Source organism: Prionailurus viverrinus, chromosome X (assembly GCF_022837055.1).
Source record: "Prionailurus viverrinus isolate Anna chromosome X, UM_Priviv_1.0, whole genome shotgun sequence".
Classification (NCBI taxonomy): Eukaryota; Metazoa; Chordata; class Mammalia; order Carnivora; family Felidae; genus Prionailurus; species Prionailurus viverrinus.
This window is the reverse complement of record NC_062579.1, coordinates 33860634-33874406: the sequence shown is the minus strand read 5'-3', so window position 1 is coordinate 33874406 and position 13773 is coordinate 33860634.

Here is a 13773-nt window from a genome sequence, read left to right as displayed (position 1 = left end):
AAACAGAACAGGTTACCTCCCACAGCCCTCAAAAGGAATCCACCCTGCCAACATCTTGATCTTGGACTTCTGGCCTCCAGAACTCAGAAACAATAAATTTCTGTAGTTTAATCCACCCAGTTTGTGCTTTGTTATGGCAGCCTTAGGAAACTAATAAGCTCTCCTACAGACTAAAAGAACCTTAATTTTGTTTAAGAGGACAAGAAGCCCAGGTGAGAACACATACCTTCCCAGACTCCCTTGCTGCCTAGAGATAGCCATACAATACTGATCTGCCAGGGACTTCTGGCAGAAAGGTTGTACTTTCCTCTTTCTCCATTTGTGTTTCTTACCTACCTATAATGTGGAGATGAAGGGTAGGAATGGATCAGCCATCTTGCAGCCATGAGGACACAAGCAGATCTGGAAGCTAGAAAGAACCTGAGTCCCTGAGGGCAGTCCTCTCTGTTCAACAAACAGGCCTCCAATGGCAGAGCATCTCTTGTGCCCCAGGCACCATGCCAGGTGCTAGGGACAGTCTCCCCTACCTGCCTCTAATGATCTGTCCTTAATCTCAGTGGCAGATCATTTCAACTTAATGAGATAAAATCAGGCATAAGGTGTGGATGTGATGTCATGAACTCCCAGAGGGAAGCCTCCTACCTATCCTGACAGGAGAGCTTCCTGGAGCTCCCCTCTGGGAGGGACCCAAGGGATGTATGGCCTTAATAGTCCCTGTCAGCCCCTGGGGAGCTGAGAGCCAGGGAGAATGTTCTCCTCTCCCTCAACAAGAAACACAACTTCTTGGGGTATCAGGTGGTAGGACCAGGGCTCTCTGAAGCCCCCAAGTGCTGAGTGCAGTGTGACTGAGCCTGCCTGCAGTTCTCATGGCAGCCACCACCACCTCAAGACTCCCAGGCTGTCCTGGGAGACACTTCAGGCTGCTGCAGAGTAGCAAGATTCCACTGTTCTCAAGAGGGCTAATCAACAGAAACCTGAAAGAAGCCACGTCATGGATAAGACCAAGTGAGCCTAGAACCTGGTAACTTCCATTAAGCTACAACACCCTCCCATCAATCCATTTCTCATTATCACCAAAAGCGGAGTCAGAAGCCACAGTTGCCACAGCAACATGGCTTCCAAGGTTTTCCACAGAAAGCTAGGACACTAGGTTTCCTGCTGAACCATGTCTGGCTTTCCTCATGCCATAGGTAATCCAGTCAGATCATCAACATGGCCCTAAAGACTCTGACAGAGGAAGTCACTTGAGAAAGTTCTCAGCCCTTCCTAAACTTCTGCCAGTCCAAGGACAACATCGCCCTCCATGACCCAGATGAATGTGTATGATTCCTTTCAAAGGCAACAGCTTACAGGAACCCATGGAAGCGTTCTGCTCATCACTTCACTTCCATAACCCTTACTTACCTCTGAGAATAATTAAAAATGAGCCCCTCAAAACAGCAGGAGAGGGATGAACATGGGTCCCCATAGTCCCTTGGCCAACAAATTGAAAGATACTGAAGGCCGAGTGGGGTCAAACATCAGCCACACAGACTCGTCTTCAAACCTCTACATTTATGGCCTTGCACCAGTTGTCAAAAGTCTCTGAGCCAATTTCCTCACCTGTCAAATGAAAGGATGATACTCACCCCTGTGGCTGTTGAGGGCATTAAATGTGAAAATGTAGGTACAAGTGTCTAGCACACTACCTGGCATGTGACAGGAGGTCCCCTAACAACCAGGGGACTCCTTCTCTTCTTCCTTTGTCATGTGGTTTCCAAAGTCTTCTGGGAAAAGAAGCAAGGAGGGATTGGAGGTGTTCTGTGTCCTTTGAAGAGTGAGGTTCATGTTGTCTCTTTAATATACCCCCATGGCACCTGCCATGGTGTTTCCCCATGGTACACACCCAACAACACAGTAATAAAGGAGGTAAGAAGAGTCAGGGGAGAAGAAAGGGAGAGGACAAGAAAGAGATGGTCTCATCAAAATGGCATTTGCCATTAAAAGAACATTTTTGAAGCTGGGATGAAACCAATGGTGCAGTGAGCTAGCAATAAAAGCCAGTGCTCCCTTGCATTCTGAACAAGCCCAACATTTTTCCCACAGGCAGAGTCAGTGTGGAGGAGTTCAGCATCCCCCAGACTTGGAAAGGAAAGTGCACAGAGGGAAGCCCCAAGCATACTGGCAAGGGAACCTTGACCTCATCCCCTCCCACCCCATCCACGCCCTCACTTAAAAATGTTTTTTTCCACTCTCTCTCATTTTAAAAACATTTTTCAGGGCACCTGGGTGGCTCAGTCGGCTAAGTATCCAACTTCAGCTCAGGTCATAATCTTCCGGTTCATGAGTTTGGGCCTGAAACCTGCTTCAGATTCTGTTTCTCCTCTTTCTCTGCCCCTACCCTGCTCACACTCTGTCTCTCTCTCTCTCAAAAATAAATAAATATTTTTAAAAATTTTAAATAAATAAATAACAATGGTATTCAACTTACATTCCACTTATTTTTAAAATGTAACACATAAATAGTATGCATTCCTTAAGCTAGGTTGTATAAATTTTTTTCCAGTTTTATTGAGATATCATTGACATCTAACACTGTACTAGTTTAAGGTGTATATGTGTATATATTGCTAAATGATCACCACAATAAACTTAGCTAACATCCATCACCTCACATGGTTACAGATTTTTTTCTTGTGATGAGAGCCTTTAAGACCTATTCTTTTCACAACTTTCAAGTGTACAACACAGTATTGTTAACTACTGTTGTCATGTTGTACATTACCTTCCCAAGACCACCTTCATCCACTGCTCATTCCTTTTTCTTTAATGTTTTTATTTATTTTTGAGAGAGAGAGAGTGGGGGGGTACAGAGAGAGAGGGGGACAGAGGATCTGAAGCAAGCTCTTTGCTGACAGCACTGAGCAAGATGCGGGGCTCAAACTCATGAACTGTGAGATCGTGACCTGAGCCGAAGCCACCCACTCAACCAACTGAAACACCCAGGCTCCCCACCATTCATTCTTATACTTGACACTCTCCCTTCTCACTGTTACCACCAGCATCTCAGCCCTTCCCATCTTGCTTTCCCCACCTTGAACTACTCTGTCCAGGACACTGCAGATTCATTATCCTGATGGCAGACATTGACCCCCCAAAGAGACTAATCACATAAACCAATAACATTTTATAACACACATAATGTATAATCATCATAGAAAAATTTGAAAACCAAACATGAACCTCCCCCAAATTTTTCATAGGATCACTCCCCCCAGAGATAAAAGAAACAGAAGCATGGAAAGGCTCAGTCACCTTTGCATCTACAAAGTGGTAGACCCAGGCAGGATTCATTCCAAAGTAGCCTCCTCTAGAGCTGTGTCCCTATTACTCTCTACCACGTCTGAGATGGAAACAAGATTAAAAAGAGAATTTGGGGTCATATTGTAAATCACAGATCAAGCGCCATCATCAGAAATGATCATCTTGTTATGTTTGCACAAAAAAATCATTGTAGATTCCGGGGAAGGGTGTGATAAAGCCAACACTCTTTACAGGAGATGGCGACCCAACTTTTTGGAGGGTAATATAGTATTATAAATTAAAAGGCCTAGAAAGGGTCTTTTGGTTCATTGATCTCATATTATTTATATTCAGAAAATAGTTGGAGAAATGTATAAGGACATATGTGTATGACTGCTCATGGCCAGAAAATTTCAAATAGTGGTGGGGTGGGGGGGCACAGAATAAACATTCTAACCTAAACTAACCTAAATATTCACAGTCCTCTGCCTCGGCCTGCAAGGTCTTCATCCCACTTTTCTCCAGGTTGCTTCACAGTGTCTCTTATTCTTCCCTTGAGTCTTATCAGCTCCTGCCTCTCACCCTAGGCCATTTCTGCCCTCACATTCTGTGTCTAACTTGCCCCACCCATGGTCCCCGGCACAGAGGGAGTACTCACTGATACTGAATTGAACTGCCCATGCAATTCGATTTTATAGAACATTATGATTTGAAAAGCACATTTGCAGAAATTTACCTTTGATTTTTAAGACATTAAAAAGCAGCAGAATAATAAAATCGCTGTTAACTTTTTTGTATGTGTTTTGTTTTTAATTTTTGAGAGAGAGTTAGCAAGCACAAGCAGGGGAAGGGCGGGGGTGGGGAGAGGACAGAGGATTTGAAGCAGGCTCCGTGCTGACAGCAGACAGCCGGATGCAGGGCTCAAACTCAAGAACCGTGAGATCCGGACCTGAGCCGAAGTTGGATGCTTAACTGACTGAGCCACCCAAGTGCCCCTAAAATTTTTTTTTAATAGCAGAAGCAAATATTTTCGTTCCCAGTTTCGAGTTAAGGAAGCCCAGGCTCAGAACAGAGCTTTCCGAAGACCACACAGCTAGCGGAGGACAGATGCAGGTCTATCGTTGGTCTTCTGACTTGAACACAGTGATGTCTCCACAACACCAAGAAAGAGAGAATGGGGCTGGGGTGGCTCCCTAGCAGGTGCCAGGCCACCTTCACTGGGGGAAACTTTAGGGCACTGAAGGGAACAAGAAGGGATCTCCTAAGGAGCCAGAGCTCTAAAGATTAAGTAATTTTTCCACCTCCCATCCTAACTATCTTTTCTCCTCATGCAACCTTTCAGGGCAGTTCCAAACTCAGATTCACCCGCATTGCATACACACAGCCCCAATCTTTGAAACTGGCTTGAAGTGGCATACCTCATTGCTCAGGTTTTTTTTTTCTTTAATGTTTTATTTATTTTTGAGAGAGAGAGAAAGAGACACAGAGCATGAGCAGAGGAGGGGCAGAGAAGGGGCAGAGAAAGAGCAAGAATCATAATCTAAAGCAGGCTCCAGGCTCTGAGCTGTCAGCACAGAACCCGACACAGGGCTCGAACTCACAGACCGCGAGATCATGACCTGAGCTGAAGTCGGAAGCTTAACCGACCAAGCCACCCAGGCACCCCATGTTGCTCAGGTTCTTAAAAGCTCTCCATCTTCTACGTTGAGCCACCCCCCCACCCCTGCCCAGCACCAATATCAGTTTGGTTTCTTGATTTTTCTAGCCTTCCCACCTTACTCTGGCCCTGGCTGAAGCCTGAGCTTTTATTCTTCAGCACAGAGACACCAGGAAAACAGAATCTCCTTCTTCCAGGCTGAGGGACAGACCTCCCCCTGCACCAGTTCAGGGCCTCTCAGATCAACTCTCCAAAGTGGCCCTATGTTGACATGCTTTGAAGGGCTGCTCCAGTCGCCTTCTAAATAAACCCTGGTGCCTTATCCAAGGACCTTCCCAACCACTCTGCTTCTTACTGTGCAAACTAAAATATGAGAAGATTTTCCACCCTGCATGCAAGAGGGTTTCAAGGGACTCAAGTTTCAGACCGAAATCTGCCTAAGGACATGCAAACCTACCTTTGCTACCTCCCTTTTTGCAGCTGCCCTTCTTCCACTCTGCTGAAATGAGGCCCACCTCTCATCCTTCCAGAACCTTATACTGGGGCACTGTCCCAGACAGTAAAAATGTCTTAGGCATCAAACTGAGGTTCAATTTCAAATTTGGGGCTGGTGTTGACAAAGTAAATAACTCTCATCATTCAGTAACGAAGCTTGTTGCAAGCCAGGTGGTGTCCAGTTCTTTGCTTTCACCAAAGCTGCAGGAAGACCTGATAATCAGAAGGGATTTTTTTTAAGTGTGTATTTATTTTTGAGAGAGAGAGACAGAGTGTGAATGGAAGAAGTAGACACAGAATCTGAAGCAGGCTCCAGGCTCTAAGCTGTCAGCACCGAGCCCGATGTGGGGTTTGAACCCATGAACCGTGAGATCATGACCTGAGCTGAAGTCAGACGCTTAACTGACTCAACCACCCAGGTGCCCCAGAAGTGATTTTTGATAATAGTTTACTACTACAGGATCCATGGCAGAGGATGCAGGAGGGGTTTAGAGAACCAAACAACGCTACTGTAAATAAAATTCTTTCTACTCTGATCTGCGTTTTTCTGTGAGCAAGATTTCTGGGCTCTTAAATGGGAACACAGTTGATTCTGAAATCTGGCTTTTCCTAGTGATAAGTAATATTCATTCACAGGTATGTCTTATAAAAAGATGTGTGTGCAATAAAATTTTCCTTTTATGCTTAGTAATTGACATTTTGCTTACCAAGATTTGGTATCTATGCTGTTTTGATCAATTTCGTGCTAGCTTCATCAAGACAAGATGCTAACTTAGAGTCTTACTGACCATAATTTGCTCTCTGTAACATGAACATCTCCCCCCAAATCTAGACATGTTTATCCATTTGCCTATTTGATACTTCTACTGGGTGTGCAATAGGTATCTCAAACTTAACATGTCTGAAGCCATACTTCTGATATTCCTCCTCAAAGCAGCTCTTCCCACAGGCTTCTTATCCTTTTAGCTGCGCAGGTCAAAACCTTAGGGTTGTCCTCTGAGGCAGCCATGAGAATGTGCTTCACAGACCTCCTATACAGGGAGTGTAATTGAGAACCCCACATGCTGTGCTTGAACCCATGATTGCACTTGCATTGAGGCCACCCCTTCCATGGACTACTCCCCACCAATCATTGAGTGTGGCAGGGATACTGAGTCAGACCCTTTCCTGGGAGACACAAGATTCCTCTGCTGGCCAACTTTGGCTCAGGAACTTTCCAAGGGCTTTGCTGAAACTTCCTTAGACTGCATGGTGGCCTTGGACCTCCGTCCAACCTTCTCTCCCTCTCCCTTCCATCCAGGATCAGACTGCCATCACAGTCTGATGGCTGGCCCAGCTTTCTCTGGCTCCTTCCTGATTTCCTTTCACACTGGAAATAATATGAATACAATCCTTACATGTTTAATTCCATTTGGGCATCTGCTTCTCAGAAGACACAGATTAGCACAACTCTTCTCTTTCTCTCACACCTCACTTCCAGTCAGCAAACCCCGTTAGCTGCCTTCAAACTATAAGCAGGGTCCAGCCTCTTTTACCCTGGTTCAAGCCATCATTGTCTCCCTCCTGGATTATGGCAGCAGCCTCCTGTCTCAGTTGGCATGGTGTGTTAAAGATGGCCATAGATTCATTGTGCTCCTTTTTACCCCCTTGAATCTGGCGTTGGCCTCTGACCACTGTAGCCAATTACACATAGAAGCAGCAATGCTGTGCCAGTTCCGGACCTAGGCTTTAGGAAAGCTGGCACCTTCTGCTTCCTGCCTCTTGGAACCCAGCCTCCACACCGTGTGGAAGCCCTAACAGCCCACTTGGAGGAGAATCAAAGCCCCCGGCCGACAGCCCCAGCTGAGCTCCTAGACAACAGCTAGCACCAAACTGCCAGTCATACGAGTGAGCCATCCTGGAAGTGAATCCTCCAGCCCCGGCTACCCAGGCCACATGGGGTGAAGATGATGAGGTATCCCTGCCAAGCCTTGCCCAAATTATAAAATCGTGAGCAAATAAATGATTCTGATTGTTTTAAGCCATGACGTTTTGGGGTGGGTTTTGACCCAGCAATAGATAACTGAAAGAGCCAGAGCCCCAAGAGGAAATAGAGGGCACGATGAGGGTGGCTAAAGAGAGTTTAATTAAGGAGCTATGTTGGCAAACATGTGGCCAGGGTTAAGGGATGATGAAGCACCAAGGACTCACATGAAGGGGATGCCATGGCTACCTCTAGACCTAAAGGAGCAATGGAAGAAGACAGTTACCAGAACCCCAAAATGGTAGCTATAAGAGGAACACTACTACCCAACAGGAGTTATGACCTTAGGTAGAGGGACACAGCCAACCTGCAGTAATTCATTAGGGAGGGAACCAGTGAAACAAATGGAATAAATGCCCCAGTCTCATTCCCCTCCCTCCCTCTCATCTCCTACTGGTCCCTATTAGCTGAACTTCCTCTCTGGAAGCCAGAAAACAAACAGCCCATTGATGTAATCCTTAGAGATCAACCTCCCAGGGTGCAAGCAGGGTAGAGAAAGGTGGAGAGTAGATCTGAAGAGCAAATGAAAGACATCCAGCACCTTCCCTAAAAGCTGTCCATACCTTGGCTCATACTCCCTTCTTGCAGTCTATTTTCAATATGGCTACCACAAAAGTTTTGTGAAAATAAGTCAGATGACATAATCTCTTTGATAAAAATCCTCCACAGTTAGTCAAAGCTAAAAATACTTAACATATCCTACAAGGCCCTACGTAATCTTACTACTCGTGCCCTCTGAACTCATCTCCAGGGGCCCCCATTCTCCATCTCCCAGCACCAGCCATGCTGGCCCTCTGATTCTTCTCCAAACATAACAGTCACAGTCCAGTGTCAGGGTTTTTGCACCAGCGATTTCCTCCGTGTAACATGCTCCTTCCCTCATGTTCACATAACTGGAGCCTTTACTTCCTTTGGCTCTTGTGTAAAAGTCACCTTTTCAGGGACTGAAATGCCCAACACCACCTCCCATCTGACATTATGTATCTCCTTTCCTTGCCTGGTTTCTCTTCTCGCAATAAAGTAAGTTCCATGGGAGCAGAGATGTTTGTGTTTTGTTTACTAGAACAGCATCTAGACCGATGTCTGGCACATAATGAGCACTCAACAAATATTTGTTTAATAAATGAATGAAAGGACACAGAAAATGGAGATGTGTAATTTCTGTGTGTGCGTGTGTGCGCAGGAAAATGTAATAGAGCGAGAAATAAAAACCTCTCAAGCATGAAGTATATTAGGACAATTTCTTGGGGAGAATAGAAAGAAAATTCAAGTTCAAAGAGGAAAAAGAAATGACATAAAATTTCTATTAAGAGCTTGTTCACGTATTTTTTTTTAATGGATGTTCATGAGCAGCAAATGGCTCCGGTATTTAGATTCCACTTCCAAGTGTGACATAACAATTTGATTTTAAAATGACAATATTTGCAATATGCTGGAAATTATGTCATTTGCAGTTTTTTTAAGGTATGATTAAAAATATTTCAGAAGTGAAACTCAAAATAAGTGAAGGGAGTTCACAGTTTAACAAAAATAATTTAGGGGATATGCAAACAAAAATGTTTGAAGACCACTGCTCTTGTATGTATTTTTTAAAAATTCTTAATGTTTATTTATTTTTGAGAGAGAGAGAGACAGAGCGTGAATGGGAGAGGGACAAAGAGAGAGAATCTGAAACAGGCTCTAAGCTCTGAACTGCCAGCACAGACCCCCACGAGGGGCTCAAATCCACGAATCACGAGATCGTGACATGAGCCAAAGTCAGACACTTAACCAGCTGAGCCACCCAGGTGCCCCTGCTCTTGTATATATTAAAAGAAATCTGGCCTAGGAACTAGAAACTCTTAATTCTTAACTTGGCTCTACCTCTAACTAGCTGTGCAACTTTGAAAAAGCCATTTAACCTCTCTGGACCTCAGTGGTCCTCATCTGTGAAATTAAAGAATGAGAGAACATGAAGTCTAAAATCATGTCTAATTCTACAACCCTCTGCTCTGTGACCTCTAAAATTGGTTTTCTGTCTCTTTATAATTTTTATTTCTTCTTAAGAATCTCTTTCTCCCTTCTTCTCCTGCTTCTATGGCCACAGGCTCACCCCTAACACTTGTGGACTGAGGAGTGAATACAAATCAAGGCTCTCAGCCTGCAGCAGGCCCCCGCTTATGTTCCCATGAGGAGACTTGCATGCATGAACACAGGCAACTCAACCTGCACATCCAAGGTCCATGTGCCCTCCCCACACCCGCAGACCACCAGCCTTCAAGCTTGGGGGTATAGCATTGTTGTCTTAGTCCATTCCAGTGGCTATAAGAGAATACTATAGACTGGGTGGCTTATAAACAACATGAATTTATTTCTCACAGTTCTGGAGGCTGCCAAGATCAAGACGCTGGCACATTTGGTGTCTGGTGAGAGCCCACTTCTTGGTTCATAGACAGCCATCTTTTCACTGTGTCCTCATGTGGTAGAAGGGACCAGGGTGCTCACTGAGGCCTCTTGTAGAAGGCACTAATCCCTTTCATAAGGGCTTCACCCTCAGGACCTAGTCACCGCTCCAAAGCCCCAGCTCCCAACACATCGACGATTAAATTTCAATATATGAATTTGAGGGGAATACAGTTAGTCTATAGCCACCATACACCCACAGGAGGACTGATCTAGGGGAAAGGCTTATGCAGGCCTGGCAGCAGATTCAGGGCCGTTTTAGCAGGGGATTGTCTGGTTCTGGGTACTTAGGCAAGGTTCCAGATGGCCATGTCTCCTTGGTCCCACAGCCATTTCCCCTCATGAGGAAGGACATGTCTGAAGGAAGGACAAAGGGAGGTCCTCCAAAGCCCACGGTCAAGGGAGGAGTCCTCGCTGCCCAGGGCTAAGGTAGTTCTGTATGACTTTAACCTTTGCTGAATGATTGCCCGTCAGGATGAATGGGTTAACAGGTATGGGTATGCACACAAGGATATACTATAGGGCAAGAAAAAGGGATAAACGGCTGATAAACAAAACAACACAGATGAATCTCTGACACTATGCTCAACAAAAGAAACCAGAAACCAGAGTACAAAGTGTATGACTTCATTTATATGAAATTCTAGAACAGTCAGATTCTATAGAGACAGAAGGCAGGTCAGTGGTGACTTATGGTTGGGAGTAAGGAAATTGGCCACAAAGAAAAGCAGGAGAGAACTCTCTGGGATGATAGGAATGCTTCATAGTTTAATTATCGTGGTGGTTTCACAGCTGTATACATTTGTCAGAACTCATCAAACTTAAAATGGGGGCATTTTATTATATGTAAATTATACCTCAATGAAGTTGATTTATACAGAAAAACAATAAGAAAAAAAAGATTGCCTAGCAAAACTAACATCTGTCGATAAGTATACATTCCACATCAGGGTATGATTTTTCTTGCCCTATTCGAATAGAATTCTCTTTAAATCTATGCACTCATGTTCTCAAATAAACAGGTATGTGTGGCTATATGGGGAGCGGGGGATTGTTACTCATCAATCAAACTTAGCTGACTCTGAACCCCAAACTTTTTCCTTGACCCCAGTCGATCTTCATTTTGGAATCAAAATCCCCCCACCCCCACCCCATGGAAGGCAGCGTAGAATGCCACAAGCTGTGAGTCCAACAGCCCTGGGGTCAAGTCCCAGGCTTGCCACTTGTGAGCTGCCTGGCCTTATGGGGTAGTCAGAGCAGGAGCCAAACATACAGGATCTTATTTCAACCTCACCCAAACATAACCAACATAGGTGGCTTTGACCATTATCATCTCTTTTTGCACTGATAAAATTTAATGAGAAACCTGAGGCTAAGATCCCACACCTAAAAAGCCATACACCAGTATTTGAATCCACAACCCTTCAGCTCTGCATTTTAATGCTCCTCCAGAGCACGTTATTTAACTTCTGAATCTAGAGTGCCCTTCTTCCTAAAGTTACAATAACACCGCTTACATTTTAGGATCATTGTGAAAAACGAAATAAGGTGCCTTGTGCTATTGAGGTGGTCAATAAATTCAGCTATCTACTATTAATGGCTGCTCGCCTTTCTCCTGGCAGGCTCCCCAGCATGGGAAACTTGGGTTCAATCCCTGAGGGCTCTGAAGTGACTAGAAATTTCGTTACAGCCACTAACCAATGTTTAGTCGATGTGAGAATGTCTGTGCAATTTGCTCTTTAAAGCCAATTGAAGGAATTCTTCCATTCCAAGGGGCAAGGTACTAACATGTTAAAGCTCTTTGGAAGCACACTTAAGTTCAAACAAAAGACGTTTAGATGTTTCATTTGAAGTTTCTCTTCTGATCCCTCATCCTTTGCAAAAGAGTAACTCCCCCACAGCAAAGCCCCCACACGTGGACACCATCCCTGCTTAGAAGTGCAAAAGGATTTTAAGGGTGGGTTCTTTTCTAATACAGTTGTGCTGTGTTACTTAAAAAAAAAAAAAAAAAAAAAAAGGCCTCCAGTAGCCCTGTGCCTTTACTTCATGCTCCAAGAAACGAGAGGAACTGTGATGATTCCATGTACAGGAAAAAAAAAAAGTGATATCTAAGTAAGAAGTTACGTGGCTACAAACCCACTCACCTCATGGGACTTCTCTCTGCTGTGCATCACATCATCACTATGAGATCAATAGAGGAGGGTGACCGAAGGGTTCCTAGCACGGTGCCTGGCACATAATAGGAGCTCAATGCAGGCTAGTGCCCTGCCCCTCTCTGGGGGTTGAGTGGGCAGGATTTTCTCAGAAGTACCAGACTCTCTTCTTTATCGAAGCAACCAAGTCAACAGGGGCTGCCTCGACCTTAACTTCTGGGAAAACAGGGCAAGAAAAAATGCAGTGAAGGTGCCACCATGTCTAGGCTTAAATGCCCATCGGTCCATCACAGGAAGCAAAGCAAAGGAGGGCTTTCCTGGAGGCTAATTAACAGACAACTACAGTTATCTGAGACTTAAAAGAATAAAAACAAACCACCAGCTGTCACAGATCCTTTTCATCTCCTTTTGGAACAGTGTAGCTAAGGGGAGGATGTTCCTAGCAATAGCTGCCGATAGTGTCCAGAATGGTTCCTGAGGACAAATTTGGCCTTATAGGTAATCAGATATTAGGTAGAATCTGCATGCAGGGTGCCCTCCACACAGAAGCTCACCTCTAGTGCAGTAGAGGTGACCACTGTCTCCTCTCCATGCAGGGCTCCACTCAGAGATAACCTACCGACAACCTCTTCCTGATTGGCCAAACTTTCCTACAGCTCAGTGTACTAGGGGAGGGTGGATCCAAGCTGGGCTACAGCCTCTTGACCAAAACTTGGAAGCAGGACTCAGCTGTTTCAGTACTTAGCTACAGGGGATGGATGTGTAAGGTGATACAGACTTTGGGGCCGAGGACACCCTTTGGGGGTGCCATGTTGGGCCCATGTGCTCAGAGACATAAAAAAAAAAGCCATTCAACCTGAAAAAGAGAAAAACGTTTCAGAGCTACAGAGAGAAGCAGGGAGAAAAGACAAAGAAACCCAGAGAAGAAAGAGGAGGTGGGAGGGGGAGGGTCTTAGATGGCTCTTTATGTAGCCCTACTGCATTCATCCCTTTTTGACTCAAGCTGATTTAAGTCATATACAACTCCCCTTTTGTCAATTCTAGACATTCTGGCCCTCATGGCTTCACTCCTTTAGTTTAAATGTTAGACAACTGATGTCCCACAAAAAGACACCTTCATGTGGATGACTCTGTTAGAATCTTTCCCAAAGGCAAGTTTTGATATGGAGGTCACCACGGAGAATCCAAGGGTGGGCCCTTGGATGGGCAAAGTGACTTACAACCAAGAAGGTGGAAGAGCCCAGAAATGTTGTGGGCCCCGCAATCCAGCCAGCCACTTTGATACACAGCCACTTTGATACAGGTGCTTGGCTCTCCTGTCAGCCTCTCTCCGCTCTCCCTCACCCAGTCTTCTCCCTCTTCCTCTCTCATCCGGACTTTACCTCAGTCTCATAATTGGCTTCCCATGCTGCAGCCTCACCCACTCCACCCCATCCTCCCTTTGCCAATGTATTCCCTTGGTTAGTTGTTTATTCCTTTATTGACTATCTCCTCCCTTGGGATGTCCACTCATGAGAGCCAGGAACTTCGCTATGTTACTTGCCAGTCAGATTTAGCCACTCCTAATGTGGAGTTTCCAAAGCTTACTGTGCATGCCTTCTTGCCACTCTTTTATGTTTTCTATGGTTTGAGCTGTTTTACTCGTGCCGGTTTTCCCCTTCCCCTATTCTCTGGACACTTTGCAAGGCCATGGACAGGGACTGATTTGTCTTTAAGGCACC